The sequence below is a fragment of the Dermochelys coriacea genome, chromosome 1, assembly GCF_009764565.3.
Source record: "Dermochelys coriacea isolate rDerCor1 chromosome 1, rDerCor1.pri.v4, whole genome shotgun sequence".
Lineage (NCBI taxonomy): Eukaryota > Metazoa > Chordata > Testudines > Dermochelyidae > Dermochelys > Dermochelys coriacea.
Genome location: NC_050068.2, coordinates 3,915,151 through 3,929,514, shown reverse-complemented (window position 1 = coordinate 3,929,514; position 14,364 = coordinate 3,915,151). Strand labels below are relative to the sequence as shown.

At 47.0% G+C, this 14,364-nt stretch overlaps 1 pseudogene; it reads right to left on the bottom strand.

Annotated features, from left to right (window-relative positions):
- Positions 1-12,597: 12,597 nt before the first annotated feature.
- On the bottom strand, positions 12,598-13,987 carry LOC119845457 (annotated as a pseudogene).
- Between the last annotated feature and the right edge of the window lie 377 nt (positions 13,988-14,364).

Sequence of the window (14,364 nt, the reverse complement as noted above, 5' to 3'; positions counted from 1 at the left end):
GAAAGCAGCCATTTATTTTTCACACGCTGAACTAACCAAACCAGCCCAAACTGGCTGGGCTATCCCCTAATAATCTAGCTCAGTTGCCATTACAACAACAAGGTGCTATTATCACGACAACCAAATACACAGCATATTCCTCCCCCCTTAAGAACATCCCCTACATAAAATAAACACTAAAGTAGAGAAGGAGAGTAGACTGCCTCCATTCCTGGCTGAACCCCGGGAATTATTTTGCCCCATAACTTTGGGTTCACTCTAGCTAAAGATCCAGCCATTGGAGTGTTGTCCCCTTGCTGATTTCAAAGCTTGTTTCATTGTCTGTACAAATCTTTCAGCTAATCCATTGGTGGATGGATGATATGGTGCTGAAGTGATGTGGTGTATCCTATTTGCCTTCATAAAATTTTGAAACTCCTGAGAGACGAACTGCAGTCCGTTGTCGCTCACAAGTTGTTCTGGCAGACCGAAACGACTAAAGAGTCCCCGTCGTTTTTGGATAGTACTCTCTGCAGTAGTGGACTGCATTATAGAGACTTCTGGCTATTTAGAATGGCCATCTACCACCACCAAGAACATGCTTCCTTCAAGGCGGACAGCAAAGTCAACATGAATTCGTTGCCATGGGTTTTTTAGGCCAGTCCCATGGGTGTAGGGGTGCCCACTGGGGTGGATTCCTGAAACCCTGAAATGACATACAAGCTCTTGTTTTCTCTTCAATAGCACTGTCCAATCCAGGCCATCAGATATAGCTTTGTGCAATTTCCTTCATGCACACTATTCCACAGCGACCAGAATGTAGCTGTTCTAACCTATGTGATCTCAGTGGTGGTGGGACAACAACACATCTCCCCCACAACAAACAACCAGATTGGATTGATAACTCCGTCCTACTGGACATGTAGGTTAGAAAGTCGGGTGAGATCGGAGAGGTTCGTCAAATTTTCCATGCATCACCAGGTCCATAACTTGGGACCATACTGGGTCAACGCGAGTTGCCTTCTTTATCTGAGTAGCAGTCATGGATGTATTCTCTATGTGTTCAAAGTACAAGATTTCCTTTTGGGAAGTATCTTGATGTTTGACTGGCAAAGGCAACCTTGAGAGACCATCTCCATTGCAGAGCGGAGTGGATTTCAAATATTTGATTTCATATCTGTGCGCTGAAAGTAACAATGCCCAACATTGCATACGACTAGCAGCTAATGGGGGAATACCTGTGTAGGGTCCAAAAATTGACGTCAGAGGGTGATGGTCGGTAAGGTGAGTAAACTTCCGCTCAAACAGGTACTGATGAAACTTCTGAATTCCAAAAATGATTCCTAATGCCTCACCTTCGATTTGGGCATAGTTAGTTTTTGTTTTGCTTAGAGTGCATGAAGCAAAAGCAATAGGTCTCTCTTCTCCCGAAGGCATAATGTGTGACACAACTCTACTCACTCCATAAGGGGAGGCATCACAGGCCAATTGTAGGGGTAAGGATGGATCAAAGTGCGTTAGAACTTCAGAATTTATCAATGTATATTTAGCATTGTTAAATGCAACATTACAGGCTTCAATCCACTTCCAGATCTTGTTCTGCCCAAGGAGTTTGTGATGTGGTTTTAGCAGTGTGGTAACTGTGTGATGAACTTTCCATAATAGATCAATAGTCCTAGAAACAAGTGCAGCTGGATAACATTTCGAGATGGGGGAGCCTCCAAAATGGCCTTAACTTTTGCAGGGGCCTTATGAAGACCCGCAGCATCAATGATGTGTCCCAAATATTCAACAGAGGGCTGGAAGAATTCACACTTGTCTTTGCGGACTCATAGGCCATACTCTTCCAGGCTTTGCAGGGTAGCCTCTAAATTCTTTAATTGATCCTCTTCATTCCTTCCAGTGACCAAGATGTCATCCAGATAGCACTGAACTCCTGGCAAGCCACACAAGATCTCGTTCATAGCCCTCTGGAACAGGACGGAGCAAATGTTAAGGGTAGGCGACAATATCGATAAAGCCCCTGATGAGTCACAATAGTCAACAGCTCTTGGGACTTTTCATCAATATGCACCTGTAAATACGCTTGACTCAGATCAATCTTACTAAACTTTTGTCCCCCAGCCACGCCCACGAAGAGGTCATCGATGTGGGGAAGCAAGTATTGCTCTGCACACAACACTGTGTGGACAGTGACCTTAAAAATTACCACAAATACGGAGGGAGCCATCTTTCTTCGCTATTGGAACAATAGGAGTGGCCCATGGACTATGGGTAACTGGTATTAGGACTCCATTGGTGACTGGGCACTCTAAGTCTACTTCAACTTTGGGCCTGATGGCATATGGCACAGTTCAGGCTTTCAGATATTTTGGTTGACTGTCAGCTTTAATGTTCAGTGTCAAAGTGATTCCCTTCAGACTTCCCAGATCCTCTCCAAAAATAGCAGCATGTTTCCTTTTTATAGCGGTCAGTCCGGTTTCTTCTTTAGTCATTCGGTGAACTTCTGCCCAGTTCAGATGAATCTTCCCAAGCCAGGACCTACCCATTAAGGCTGGGTAATTACCTCTCACCACAAACAGTGGCAATTGAGCAGCCTGTCCATTCAGCTCCACCTTAACATGTTGTGCCCAACATGGGCAGAGCTTCTCCCGTATACATCTTCAGGACAATTTTTATTGCCTTAAACGGAAGATGCTGTCGCTTGTCTTTAGACACAGTCTCGGAGACCAGCGAGACGGCTGCACCTGTGTCCAGTTCCATGCGTCTAAGGTTTGATATCCAAAAAGGAGCTTACCCAGTATTCATGTGAGCCCACTGACAAAGACAAAACATGGAGTGGCACGTCTTCTTGCGAAGAGGTGTCACCTTGGTCCTCCTGGTTCTGCTCTAGGGTTTGCAGGTTCCCCTTTTTGGTCGGCCAGACCACAGGCCTCTTTCTTTTCTTTACAGGCACACACAATGTGTCCCTTTTTGCCACAGTGTCAACACACCAGGACCTGACACCAGCATGCTGAGGCCTGGTGACCCGGCTTACCACAGCGGCAACATTCCTGACTCCCCAGTTTTGTGGGTAGGTTCTTGTGACACTTTATGCACCCTAGGGGATGCACCGATGTATTGCACCTCCTTTGCAGCCAGTGCCAGGGAGACTGCAATCTCAACAGCCTTCGGTAAGGTAAGCTGAGCCTCTGTCCAAAGGCGCTTCCATATGGCTTCACTGTACAGGCCACACACTAACCTGTCATCTAGGGCATCATTTAACATCTCCTTTAATTCACAGTGTTCCGCTAGCCTGTTTACAGTTGCTACAAATTGTACAACTCTTTCCTCTTCTTTTTGGTCTCTTCGGTGGATCCTATATCTTTCAGCAATTACCAGTGGTCTGGGGGAAAAATGGGACCCCAGGATTTCCGCAATGTCACTGTAAAATTTGGTCTCAGGCTACAGCGTGTAGTAAGCTGAGTAGCAGGGAGTAGGTTTTTGCCCCTATAACACTTTAAAATATTGGCACCTTCTTCTCTGCTGTAATGACATTTGCAAGAACAAAAAACTCAAAGCACTCAATATACACATTACACTGCACTACATTCTCCTCAAAAATTTCCAGTGGCCCTGTAAGTGTAGCCATGGTTTTAGTTTCAGGTTTCACAGTCAGTGCCAACAAGCCAGCACAGTGATTGCAAACAAGCAAGTTCTCACAGCTTCCAACAGATAAAAGATTTTGGTAGGTTTTTTTTTATGTTTCTTTGTTTGTTTGTCTTGACTTCTACTTCCTTCTGTGCCTGGCCATTATCTTTGAAAACCTATGGCGATCAGGGAATTCCCGGACGACTGGAAAAAGCTAATGTAGTGCCCATCTTTAAAAAAGGGGAAAAGGAGGATCCTGGGAACTACAGGCCAGTCAGCCTCACCTCAGTTCCCGGAAAAATCATGGAGCAGGTCCTCAAGGAATCAATTCTGAAGCACTAGGAGGAGAGGAAAGTGATCAGGAACAGTCAGCATGGATTCACCAAGGGCAAGTCATGCCTGACTAATCTAATTGCCTTCTATGATGAGATAACTGGCTCTGTGGCTGAGGGGAAAGCAGTGGATGTGTTTTTCCTTGACTTTAGCAAAGCTTTTGACACAGTCTCCCACAGTATTCTTGCCAGCAAGTTAAAGAAGTATGGGCTGGATGAATGGACTATAAGGTGGATAATAAGTTGTTTAGATTGTGGGGCTCAACGAGTAGTGATCAATGGCTCCATATCTAGTTGGCAGCCGGTATCAAGTGGAGTGTCCCAAGGGTCAGTCCTCAGGCCAGTTTTGTTCAATATCTTCATAAATGATCTGGAGGATGGTGTGGATTGCACCCTCAGCAAGTTTGCAGATGACACTAAACTAGGAGGAGAGGTAGATATGCTGGAGGGTAGAGATAGGATACAGAGGGCCCTAAACAAATTAGAGGATTGTGTTAGGGGGCTTATTCCTTCACCCACTTACTTCCCTGGTCCTTCTCGCATGAACAGAGAGCAACAATACTCTGAGTCCAAAGGTGCAAACAATTTGATGTTTATTCGTGTGAACTTCAAGCAAGCATGATTCCAGTTTCCTTCCTTAGTGTCCCCCTTCCCAGCTCTGACACCACAGAGCCTTACACCTGTGTCCCTGTTCCCATTCCCCCCCTTAGCAAAACATGATTCCAATTTCCCCTCTCCCATTCCCTGTTCCCATTTCCCGCCCCCGCACACACACACCCACTTCCGGATTGACTGCAGACTATATAGTAAAACTTGAGTTCTGCTTAGCTTTACTTTAACCAATCATTTTCCTGAAATTTAACTAACCAATCTTAACGTATTGTAACATGATTATGTAACCAATTATATCCCACCATCTTAATTAGTTTACACCCAGCAAAATTAATTATACAGCAGACAGAAACAATCACAGAACCAGACAGAGATTATGGAGACAAACAATAGCAATGTGGGAACTATAATGACAAAACAATACCGAAGTGAGGATTTCACATCCCAGCTCTTGATAAGTGAGTTCTTGCCAGACAGGATGCTATCAAACTGAGTTTCCTTTTACATCTTCTAGGCACTTCCCTTTCTGGAGGCGATAGGCACTATCAGGACAGGATTGTATCCTAACAGCCCAAAAACACCTTATTTCAATGAGACAGATATATTAGCCAAAAGTTAAACAAATCCCTGTTACAAGCAGAAGAAAATGGCAGCTGCTCCAGGTGATTTAAGACATCTGGGGCCAATTCAGAGCTTTCAAGAAGGCAGGGAGGACAACTAGGTTGATTGGAACACCTGACATCAATCAGGGACAGGCTGAAACTAATTAAAAGCCTGCCAGTTAGTCATGTGGGGGCACGTATCAGGAGCTGTAAGAGGAAACCATGCTGCTGCAGAAACTGAGCAGTACAAACCATATCGGGCACAAGGAAGGAAACATTGAGGTATGTATGAAGAAGATATTGAGGAAGTGGGGGCTGCTGTGGGAAAGTGGCCAGGGAATTGTATGAAGAAAAGGAGTACTTGTGGCACCTTAGAGACTAACAAATTTATTTGAGCATAAGCTTTCATGAGCTACAGCTCACTTCATCGGATGTATGTGTCCTGTTTCCACAAGTCAGCCACCATAGCTGACACTATTAGGGTCTCTGGGCTGGAACCCGGAGTAGAGGGCCCAGCATCCCCTCTTCCCCCGCAAATTAATCAGTGAGACTGGCAGACAACGGAGGCTCTGCAAGGGAGACTAGCTTCTCCTCACCTCCCTTGCTGGCTTAAGATGAAAATATCTCAGTAGACTGTCACCCTTGCCTCTACAGAGAGAAGGGCTATATGGAGGGTCACAGTGAGCCTCTGAGGCTAGCAAAATCTGCCAGGAAGCATGGGACCCATAGAAACAAGGTCAAAGCTTTGTTACAATACTCAAAGTCTCTCCCCCTCCCACCTAGCTGCCAGGAAGCTTTCATTGAGACCATGAAGCTTTAAGCTTTAAGCATAAGCTTTCATTGAAATGGAATTTTTTTCCCCACAAAAGCTTATGCCCAAATAAATCTGTTAGTCCACAGGGTTGCACCATAGCCCTCATTGTTATTGAGACCCTGCTTAAACATATAACTGTATTGTTGCAAGCTATAATACAAAGTCTGCCCTTCCTTATAACTGTATTTTGGATGTAATCAACACCAAGTTCCCTTTGAACTAATAAAGGAAATATGGTGTGGAAACTTAGTTGTGCAAAACCTTAATAAACTACCTCAGGAAATTATTCCAATATCTGCCTTTCTGGTCATACTGGGGAGGGACAGGAATCACTTTGGTGAAGAAACTGGGGAAACTGCTGACTGAGAAGATGGAAGCTGACAGCCCGGTTGGAGGATGAATAGAACTGACAGAGTTGGTAGGAATAGGGGAGGACAAATATCGTCTCTTGTGTCTGCAGAACTTTGCCTGCTATGTGAATCATACTAAGAACACACAAAATCAATTTTCTGCCCATTCTTCGCCAAACTGAACGCTTCAATAAATCTTCAGTAGGGTGGCTCTGACAGTCCCAACAAACTGCTGAGGAGCATTCTCCTGGCGTTTTTTACAACAGATGCCTTTTTCCATCTGCATGCCCATCTTGGGTCACATAAATTAGACAATTCCATTTCACTCCAAGTGTTTTCTGGCCCTCTAAGTAAGCCTGGTGTACGCCAGGCTGTGGCAAGATGATAAGCAAGCCATCTAGATTGTAAAAAACATCCTGCTGCTTTCCAGTTTACTTTGCAGGCTTCAACAAAAACCTAATACAATTTATGAACTATGCAGTGAGTATATATAGCAGTAGGGTGATCTTGCACCATTTTTGCTGTTCTCCACTTACATGACCTGCCACGACAGCCACGCCTTCATAACACTCTGCTGCGACCGGCAAGTTTGCAGTCCTCGATACTTGTAATAACAGCGTAATGTTGCGATAGATAGTGCCAGCATCCCCTTGCTCAGAGGAATCAACAAATGCTAGAGATCATTCCTTTATTTCCCAGTTTTCAGTCTTATGCACACTGTCATTTCTTCATGTTTAAAACTGAGTGCTGCATCAACAAGACCCATTCTCCTGAACGTTCTGAATGATTGTGCTTTTCATAATAGCAGCAGCAACTCATAAAAGCTTGTTTTGAACTGAGTGGCTTGTAAGACTCAAATAATCACGCAAGGTTTTTTTGTTTGTTTCTTGTTGGGTTTTTTTTGCAAATGCTTTATCATACTCAAAATCAAATTGCATAATTCTACAAACTTTCCATGTTTTGCAGAGTTTTCTCTCTCTTCCTGTCCCTGCATTGCAAATCCTTGCTTAGCCAGGTAAAGCATTGATGATTCTAGCAGCATAGCCACTGTTTTCATGTGATGCCAGCATTTGAGAATTTGACAACTCTGCCACTATGGAGCTAACTTCTTTTAACTGTTTTTTTTTTCAGTGCCACTTTTCAGAACACTGCTTGTATATGGCAGAATGTATATGTTTTCTGAAGGTCTTTCCTATATTTTTCAATTCTCTTACTCCATTTTCAGTGACAGGAGATTCTCTGAAAAAAACTGGAAAACTGTCTGCAAGGAAAGCAGAAAACTGTATCTGCCAGTTCACTGTACTCTTAAATTGAAGTATCTGGTAATATTTCAATGTAAATGAGAAAGATCGTGACAAAACTTTGCTGATTCTAGTGTCCCCAATTCATTTTCTCTCCCTCTTTGGACTTTGCACCACTTAATCACTGATGGCATATCCATGCCTCTGGTCTTTGGTTGATGTCTGGCTCCTATACCTGGCCCAGCTGAGTGACTCCTCCTGCTGTTATGCCTTGAGATACTGGAGCAACTCAGTAAGGGGGCTAGAGTACGGGGGGCAGGAGGCCAGGGCCCATTTTGAAACGTGGTTCTGTTTTTCACTGGCAAATGGCAGGTGTAGGGGCCTCAGGGGCGGGGAGATCGGTCTGTAGGGGAAGAGGACTCAGCAGGCGGTGGGCAAAGGTCCCTGGGGAAAGGAGAGTGGAGGAGAGGAGGGATTCAATGAGCAGTAAGCAGGGAGTGGAGGAGAGGAAGGATTCAGCCAATGGCAGGTGTGGGGGGAATGGGGGAAGGGGATGGAGGACAGGAGGGACTCGGTGATCTGTGGGTAGTGGGGCCACGGAGGAGGGGGTGGTAGAGAGGAGGAAGTCCAGACTAGAGCCAACACCGTGGGGAACGGAGGGATTCAGCGTTAAGCAAAGGGGGCCTCGGCAGGGGGCGGAGCAGGGATAAGAGGAGGTGGAGTGTGGATGGGGCCATGGGGAAAAAGCGGGAGGGGGCATCGGGGTGGAGCGCAGGCCAGGGCCTAGGTGTCCCCTCTCCCAAAGGCGGCAGGTTGGGGGCTGCACAGCTGAGGGAGGTTTAGCCTCCCCTGGCCTATTATACCTGCTGCCTACCTGGGCCTCTTCCTACCACCTCCCTGCGAAGGTCCCAAGGTGTCCGTCTGGGGTAAAGCAGCAGGACGGGTGTCTGCTCACCCCAAGGAACCTTCTGGCGGTGGCATGTAACAAGCTCTCACTCCTTTCTTCTCAGGCAGCAACTGCCTCTTCCTGTGACGTGGCCCAACCTCCCAGGGCCAGCTCAGTCCCAGGGCTCTCCCCTGCTGGGGTAGCCCCAAGAGCAAATAAAGGGGATCAGTCAAGTCCAGCATTCATGTGAGAGACGACTGCTTCCCTCCCGGGGTGTCCCTGCAGCAGGCCCTCCCTTCCCTCAGGGAGGGATCTTTGGGCCGTTGTTCAGGGGCAGATTCTGCCTTCCCTCCGATCCTCTCCCCTGCACCTGCCTGTAGCAGGTCTGCTCTGCTCCCTGGTCTGCCACAATATGAGCTGCTCCCCTGCCCTTTGCCTTTCTCAAGCACTTCTCTTCAGACTTACTTGATTTCTCTTCCCCATTTTCCTAATAATTTACTTTCAGAACATTTGGCTTCTTTTAACTGAATTTGAGAAGTAATATTGCTGGTTGTCTTCAGATTCTAGCAGTTTTGAATTAGCATTAAACGTTTCCAGAATCTTTCTTCGGAGCACAATGAGAAGAAGAAAACTAAGATTTTCCATTAATTACGTTAATGATGGAGTCTTATAAAATTCACTGGCATTTTTGCCCAGGAGAATTATTTTTGTGGGTGCCTCCATTGTGTCTAAATACTGAACATGAGAAGAAAGATTCACAGTAGCAGCTGTCAGAGTAGCAGCCGTGTTAGTCTGTATTCGCAAAAAGAAAAGGAGTACTTGTGGCACCTTAGAGACTAACAAATTTATTAGAGCATAAGCTTTCGTGAGCTACAGCTCACTTCATCGGATGCATTTGGTGGAAAAAACAGAGGAGAGATTTATATACACACACACAGAGAACATGAAACAATGGGTTTATCATACACACTGTAAGGAGAGTGATCACTTAAGATAAGCCATCACCAGCAGCAGGGGGGGAAGGAGGAAAACCTTTCATGGTGACAAGCAAGGTAGGCTAATTCTAGCAGTTAACAAGAATATCAGAGGAACAGTGGCGGGTGGGGTGGGAGGGAGAAATACCATGGGGAAATAGTTTTACTTTGTGTAATGACTCATCCATTCCCAGTCTCTATTCAAGCCTAAATTAATTGTATCCAGTTTGCAAATTAATTCCAATTCAGCAGTCTCTCGTTGGAGTCTGTTTTTGAAGCTTTTTTGTTGAAGTATAGCCACTCTTAGGTCTGTGATCGAGTGACCAGAGAGATTGAAGTGTTATCCAACTGGTTTTTGAATGTTATAATTCTTGACATCTGATTTGTGTCCATTCATTCTTTTACGTAGAGACTGTCCAGTTTGGCCAATGTACATGGCAGAGGGGCATTGCTGGCACATGATGGCATATATCACATTGGTAGATGCGCAGGTGAATGAGCCTCTGATAGTGTGGCTGATGTGATTAGGCCCTATGATGGTATCCCCACTGTGTTAGTCTGTATCCGCAAAATAAATACATTAGTCTCTAAGGTGCCACAAGTACTCCCGTTCTCTTTTTGCGAGGAAGGAGTGATTCATACTGGTTGTTGATCAATTGTGTAGTCAATTGCTTGACCACGCTTTCAATTCTTATAATATGTACAAGAGGCCAAAAAAACCGTGTTAGGTTTACTCCTCTAACCCCCTAATAAAATACCTCAGGAAAAAGCTTTTATATGTATAAAGGTTCAGATTCGCCACTGCAACGCCTCCTCCTGGTCGTTGGGAAATAACTCCACCAGCCACCGGAGCGCCCTCCGCAGCTCGGTGATCTGCCTTACTGCCGGTGTCCGTCCCAGGACCCGGTGCCCCTTTCTCTGGGGTGCTGCCCCCTGGCGGTACCCCCACACTCTCGGCTTCTGTGTCTCCCCACTCAGGGGAACCCCCAGCCTCTAACCCCACCTTATCTCAGTCTGGGCTATTGCCAGTCCCTACTTAACCCTTTTCGTGGGGGCAGACTGCAGTGTATATGTCACTCAGCACCAGCAGGGGAGTTTTCGACCTGCTGCTTCCGCCTATCCATGGGCTACCCCTCTGCAACTCTGCACCTATTTGGCCTGCAGCCTGAGGCTTTCCAGGTCGGAGCTCCCAGCTTCTCTGGCCCTTCCTCAGCCCTGCTCCAATCCGGGTGTCCTGCTCGGCACCTTGCAGCGAGACCCTTCTCCCTCTACAGGCAGAGGGAGACTGACTGGGCTCCTGGCTCACAGCCTCTTAGAGGGGCCAACTGGGCCTGATGGAGCCTGGGCTTTTCCCCATAGCTCCAGCCCTCTCCCTGGGCCGGCCTCAGCCCTGACAGGGCTGGAGTGGGGAACCACCCCGCTACTGGATGGAGAGGTCAGTCTGTTAGGGTTGCCCTGCTGGCTGGAGCTCTCTCCCTCCCTGGGCTGCTGCTCCTGGTGGAGCTCTCTGCCTCCCTCCCTGGAGGGCCGCTGCTGGCTAGGATCCCTTCTGGAGCTGCTGCCACTCTTGCTGCTGTGGGGAGGGAGGGCATGCCAGCCTGCCCCCCCATCCTCACCCCTGTGGAGGGAGGAGAAGTGAGGACCCCATCACCACCATCACCACCGTAGTCAGCTCTTCTGCCTGGTCCTCACCTGGCCGGCCGCCACCTGCTTGGTGCTCCTCCTAAGCTTGTTGCCTCATTGAGGAGGGGGAAGGCCGCTGCGAGGCATTGTGGAGGGGGTTGGCTATTGGACTGAGTGACTTCAACAGCTGTGCTCCTGGGGTGGTGGTAGCTTTTTGCTGCTGTGGGGGGTATGGGGAGAGGCGTGGAGCCCTCCCTCAATCCTGCTGCCCCTGACACATCTTCCTTCACCACCACCACAACCCCTTTTTGCTACCGCCTCCTCCACCAACCCAGCTGACCCTCAACACCTACTGCTCGCCCCTCAACGGGGCTGCTTGCTTCTTCGCCCACCACCATCCGGGACTGTTTCCAGCAGCGAACAAGGACTGGAGTGAGCCCCACAAGCGCTCGTGGGTGCACTCCCCCCCTCTTTTTTTGGACTTGGCCCCCCTCCCTCAGTTGCTTTTGGGTGGGGAGCCTCCTCGCTACCCCCCAGGCTAGTTATTTTCTCCCTTCCTCCTGTAGCCCCCCGGAGATTTTCCCTGGCTGTTTGCCTGTCCCACCCTGGCCCGGTCCTAGGTTCCTGGGTTTGTTCGTGTGCCAGTCCAGTTCTCACAAACACATGGTTTACTAACTCTGACCAGTAAGCTCTAGTAGAATGTGCTCAATTCCTACAGCAGCTTTCCTCTATTAGGACTTTCCCACTGAAGCATTAGCATTATCCTCCAGGATTTGTGATGGATACAACATAGAAAAATCAGGTACATTTTGCTCAGCGAATCACTGTCCATATGATAAAGAATTTCAGCATTGCTGTTTCTTTCTTTTTCTCTTTGGCTATCTGAAAGTGTAACTTCTGTTTGTAAAACTGGACAAGAACAATTACCACAGAAAGACTAATGGAAAACTACTTTGCATCAAAATGCTACAGTGTCTTAGGGCAGGTCTGCACTACAGCTGGGATCAGTGAGCTGAGATCAATCCACCGGCGGTCGATTTAGCGGGTCTAGTAAAGACCTGCCAACTCGACTGCAGATCACCCTGCAGTTGACCCCCAACAAGAAGAGTAACATAAGCCAAAGGGAGATTTTCTCCATCGAAAACCCCTCCTCCCGCCTTCCCCCACAATGTAGAACCCACAATAACTTGACCTAAGGCACCTCGACTTCAGCTGCCTTATTCATGTAGCTGGAGTTGCATAGAGTAGGTTGACACCGCGGGAGTGTAGACATAGCCTTAGAGTCCCGGAAAGGCTAAGTAACAGGGTGTGTGGGGAGAGAGGCTGATGGGTAACAATAAGGAGGTCAAGTGATGGTCAGAGAGAGGTAACTCAGCAGTGGAAAAAACAGTGCTTAGTGATGGTGTGATAAGATATTGGTTGGGAGGAAATTCTCAGACTGTGAACTTCCACAATGCTTAGCTCAACCACACTGGGACAGTGCACCCTTGATTCATGAGAAGATATGCTTTCCTCCTCTTGACAAACAGATTCCAAGTCAGTGGCCCAAGTTAATCACCTTTGGCAGGTGTATTTGCCTACTTTGTCACATAACTCTTTGGATTTGATTCCAAAAATGATAGGGTTGAGCATGGGAGGGATGAGGAGATAGAGATCAGCCAAGATGATATGAACATAGGATGCTATGCCTTGACCGAAGAGGTGTGTGAGAATGGAGAAGAAGCCTTCTGGTATAATTTGTCAGCATCACACAGATGTGCTCTGTGCAAGTGTTAAGGGCTTTCTGGCTGGTATTCTTAGAGGAGATTCTGAGGACGGCCCTGATGATCAGACCGTAGGACAGGGCAATGAACGTCAGGTCAAACCCACTGATTACAAACATTAGCCACAAGCCGTATATCCTGTAGACTGTGATGTCCCCACACACCATCTTCTACACAGCTATTATGACAGGTTTCAGAGTAGCAGCCGTGTTAGTCTGTATTCGCAAAAAGAAAAGGAGTACCGGTGGCACCTTAGAGACTAACAAATTTATTAGAGCATAAGCTTTCGTGAGCTACAGCTCACTTCATCGGATGCATTTGGTGGAAAAAACAGAGGAGAGATTTATATACACACACACAGAGAACATGAAACAATGGGTTTATCATACAAACTGTAAGGAGAGTGATCACTTAAGATAAGCCATCACCAGCAGCAGGGGGGGGGAAAGGAGGAAAACCTTTCATGGTGACAAGCAAGGTAGGCTTGAGGAGATTCTGAGGACGGCCCTGATGATCAGACCGTAGGACAGGGCAATGAACATCAGGTCAAACCCACTGATTACAAACATTAGCCACAAGGCATATATCCTGTAGACTGTGATGTCCCCACACACCATCTTCTCCACAGCTATGTACTCACATTGCGTGTGGGGGATAATGCGGTTGGCACAGAACGGTTGCTGACTCAGGAGCAGGGGTAGGGGCAGAATGAAGAGAAGAGCTCTTTTCAAACCTACAAGCCCTAGCTTAGCTATTTGTTCATTGCTGAGGATGGTGCCATATCTCAGAGGGTTACATATGGCAATGTAGTGATCAAAGACTATTGTCACGAGGGTGGATGAGTGCATAACAGAAACCGTGTGGAGGAAGAACATCTGTGTGATGCATCCAGCCACAGTAATGCCTTTCAAATAGAACCAAAATATGCCCAGTGCCTTTGGCACGACGAATGTCGGTGTGGCAATGTCTGTAAGTGCCAATATGCAGAATAGCAGGTACAACAGTTTCTGCAGAGTCTGCTCCTTAGCTACAACAGAGAGAAGCGTGAAATTTCCCAACAGGCTGATAATGTAGAATGTAAAGAAAGGGATGGAAATCCAGATGTGGGCTGCCTCCAGCCCAGGGATTCCCGTGAGGATGAAGGTTAAAACATCAGAGTTGGTGAAGTTGAAACCTGCCATGAGGCGGTTGATGCATCTATACGACTCAGAAATGCTGAGGTTGCCTGTAAAGGGAGAGAAGCACAGCAAGGGGGTTACATGCTTTATAACAAATAATATGGTGAATATGTTATAGTTATTAACATTCTCGGATTCTTCTTGAGTGAGGAGTTAAGAAGCATCGAGGATGTCACTCCCTGCTTTCTATAGCTTTAGCATATGGCAGGAACCCGTCCTTTCAAAACTTGGTTTCCTGACTAGTTTTTGGGAAAATTAGAGACTCCACAAAAAGGAGTCCAGAGTTATGTGGCCTGGTCACATGGCCTTGTAGAGTCAGAGCATCCACTACGTATAGGCTGTCTGAAGCATTCTCAGGGAGGCTCACCAGGTAGGAGATA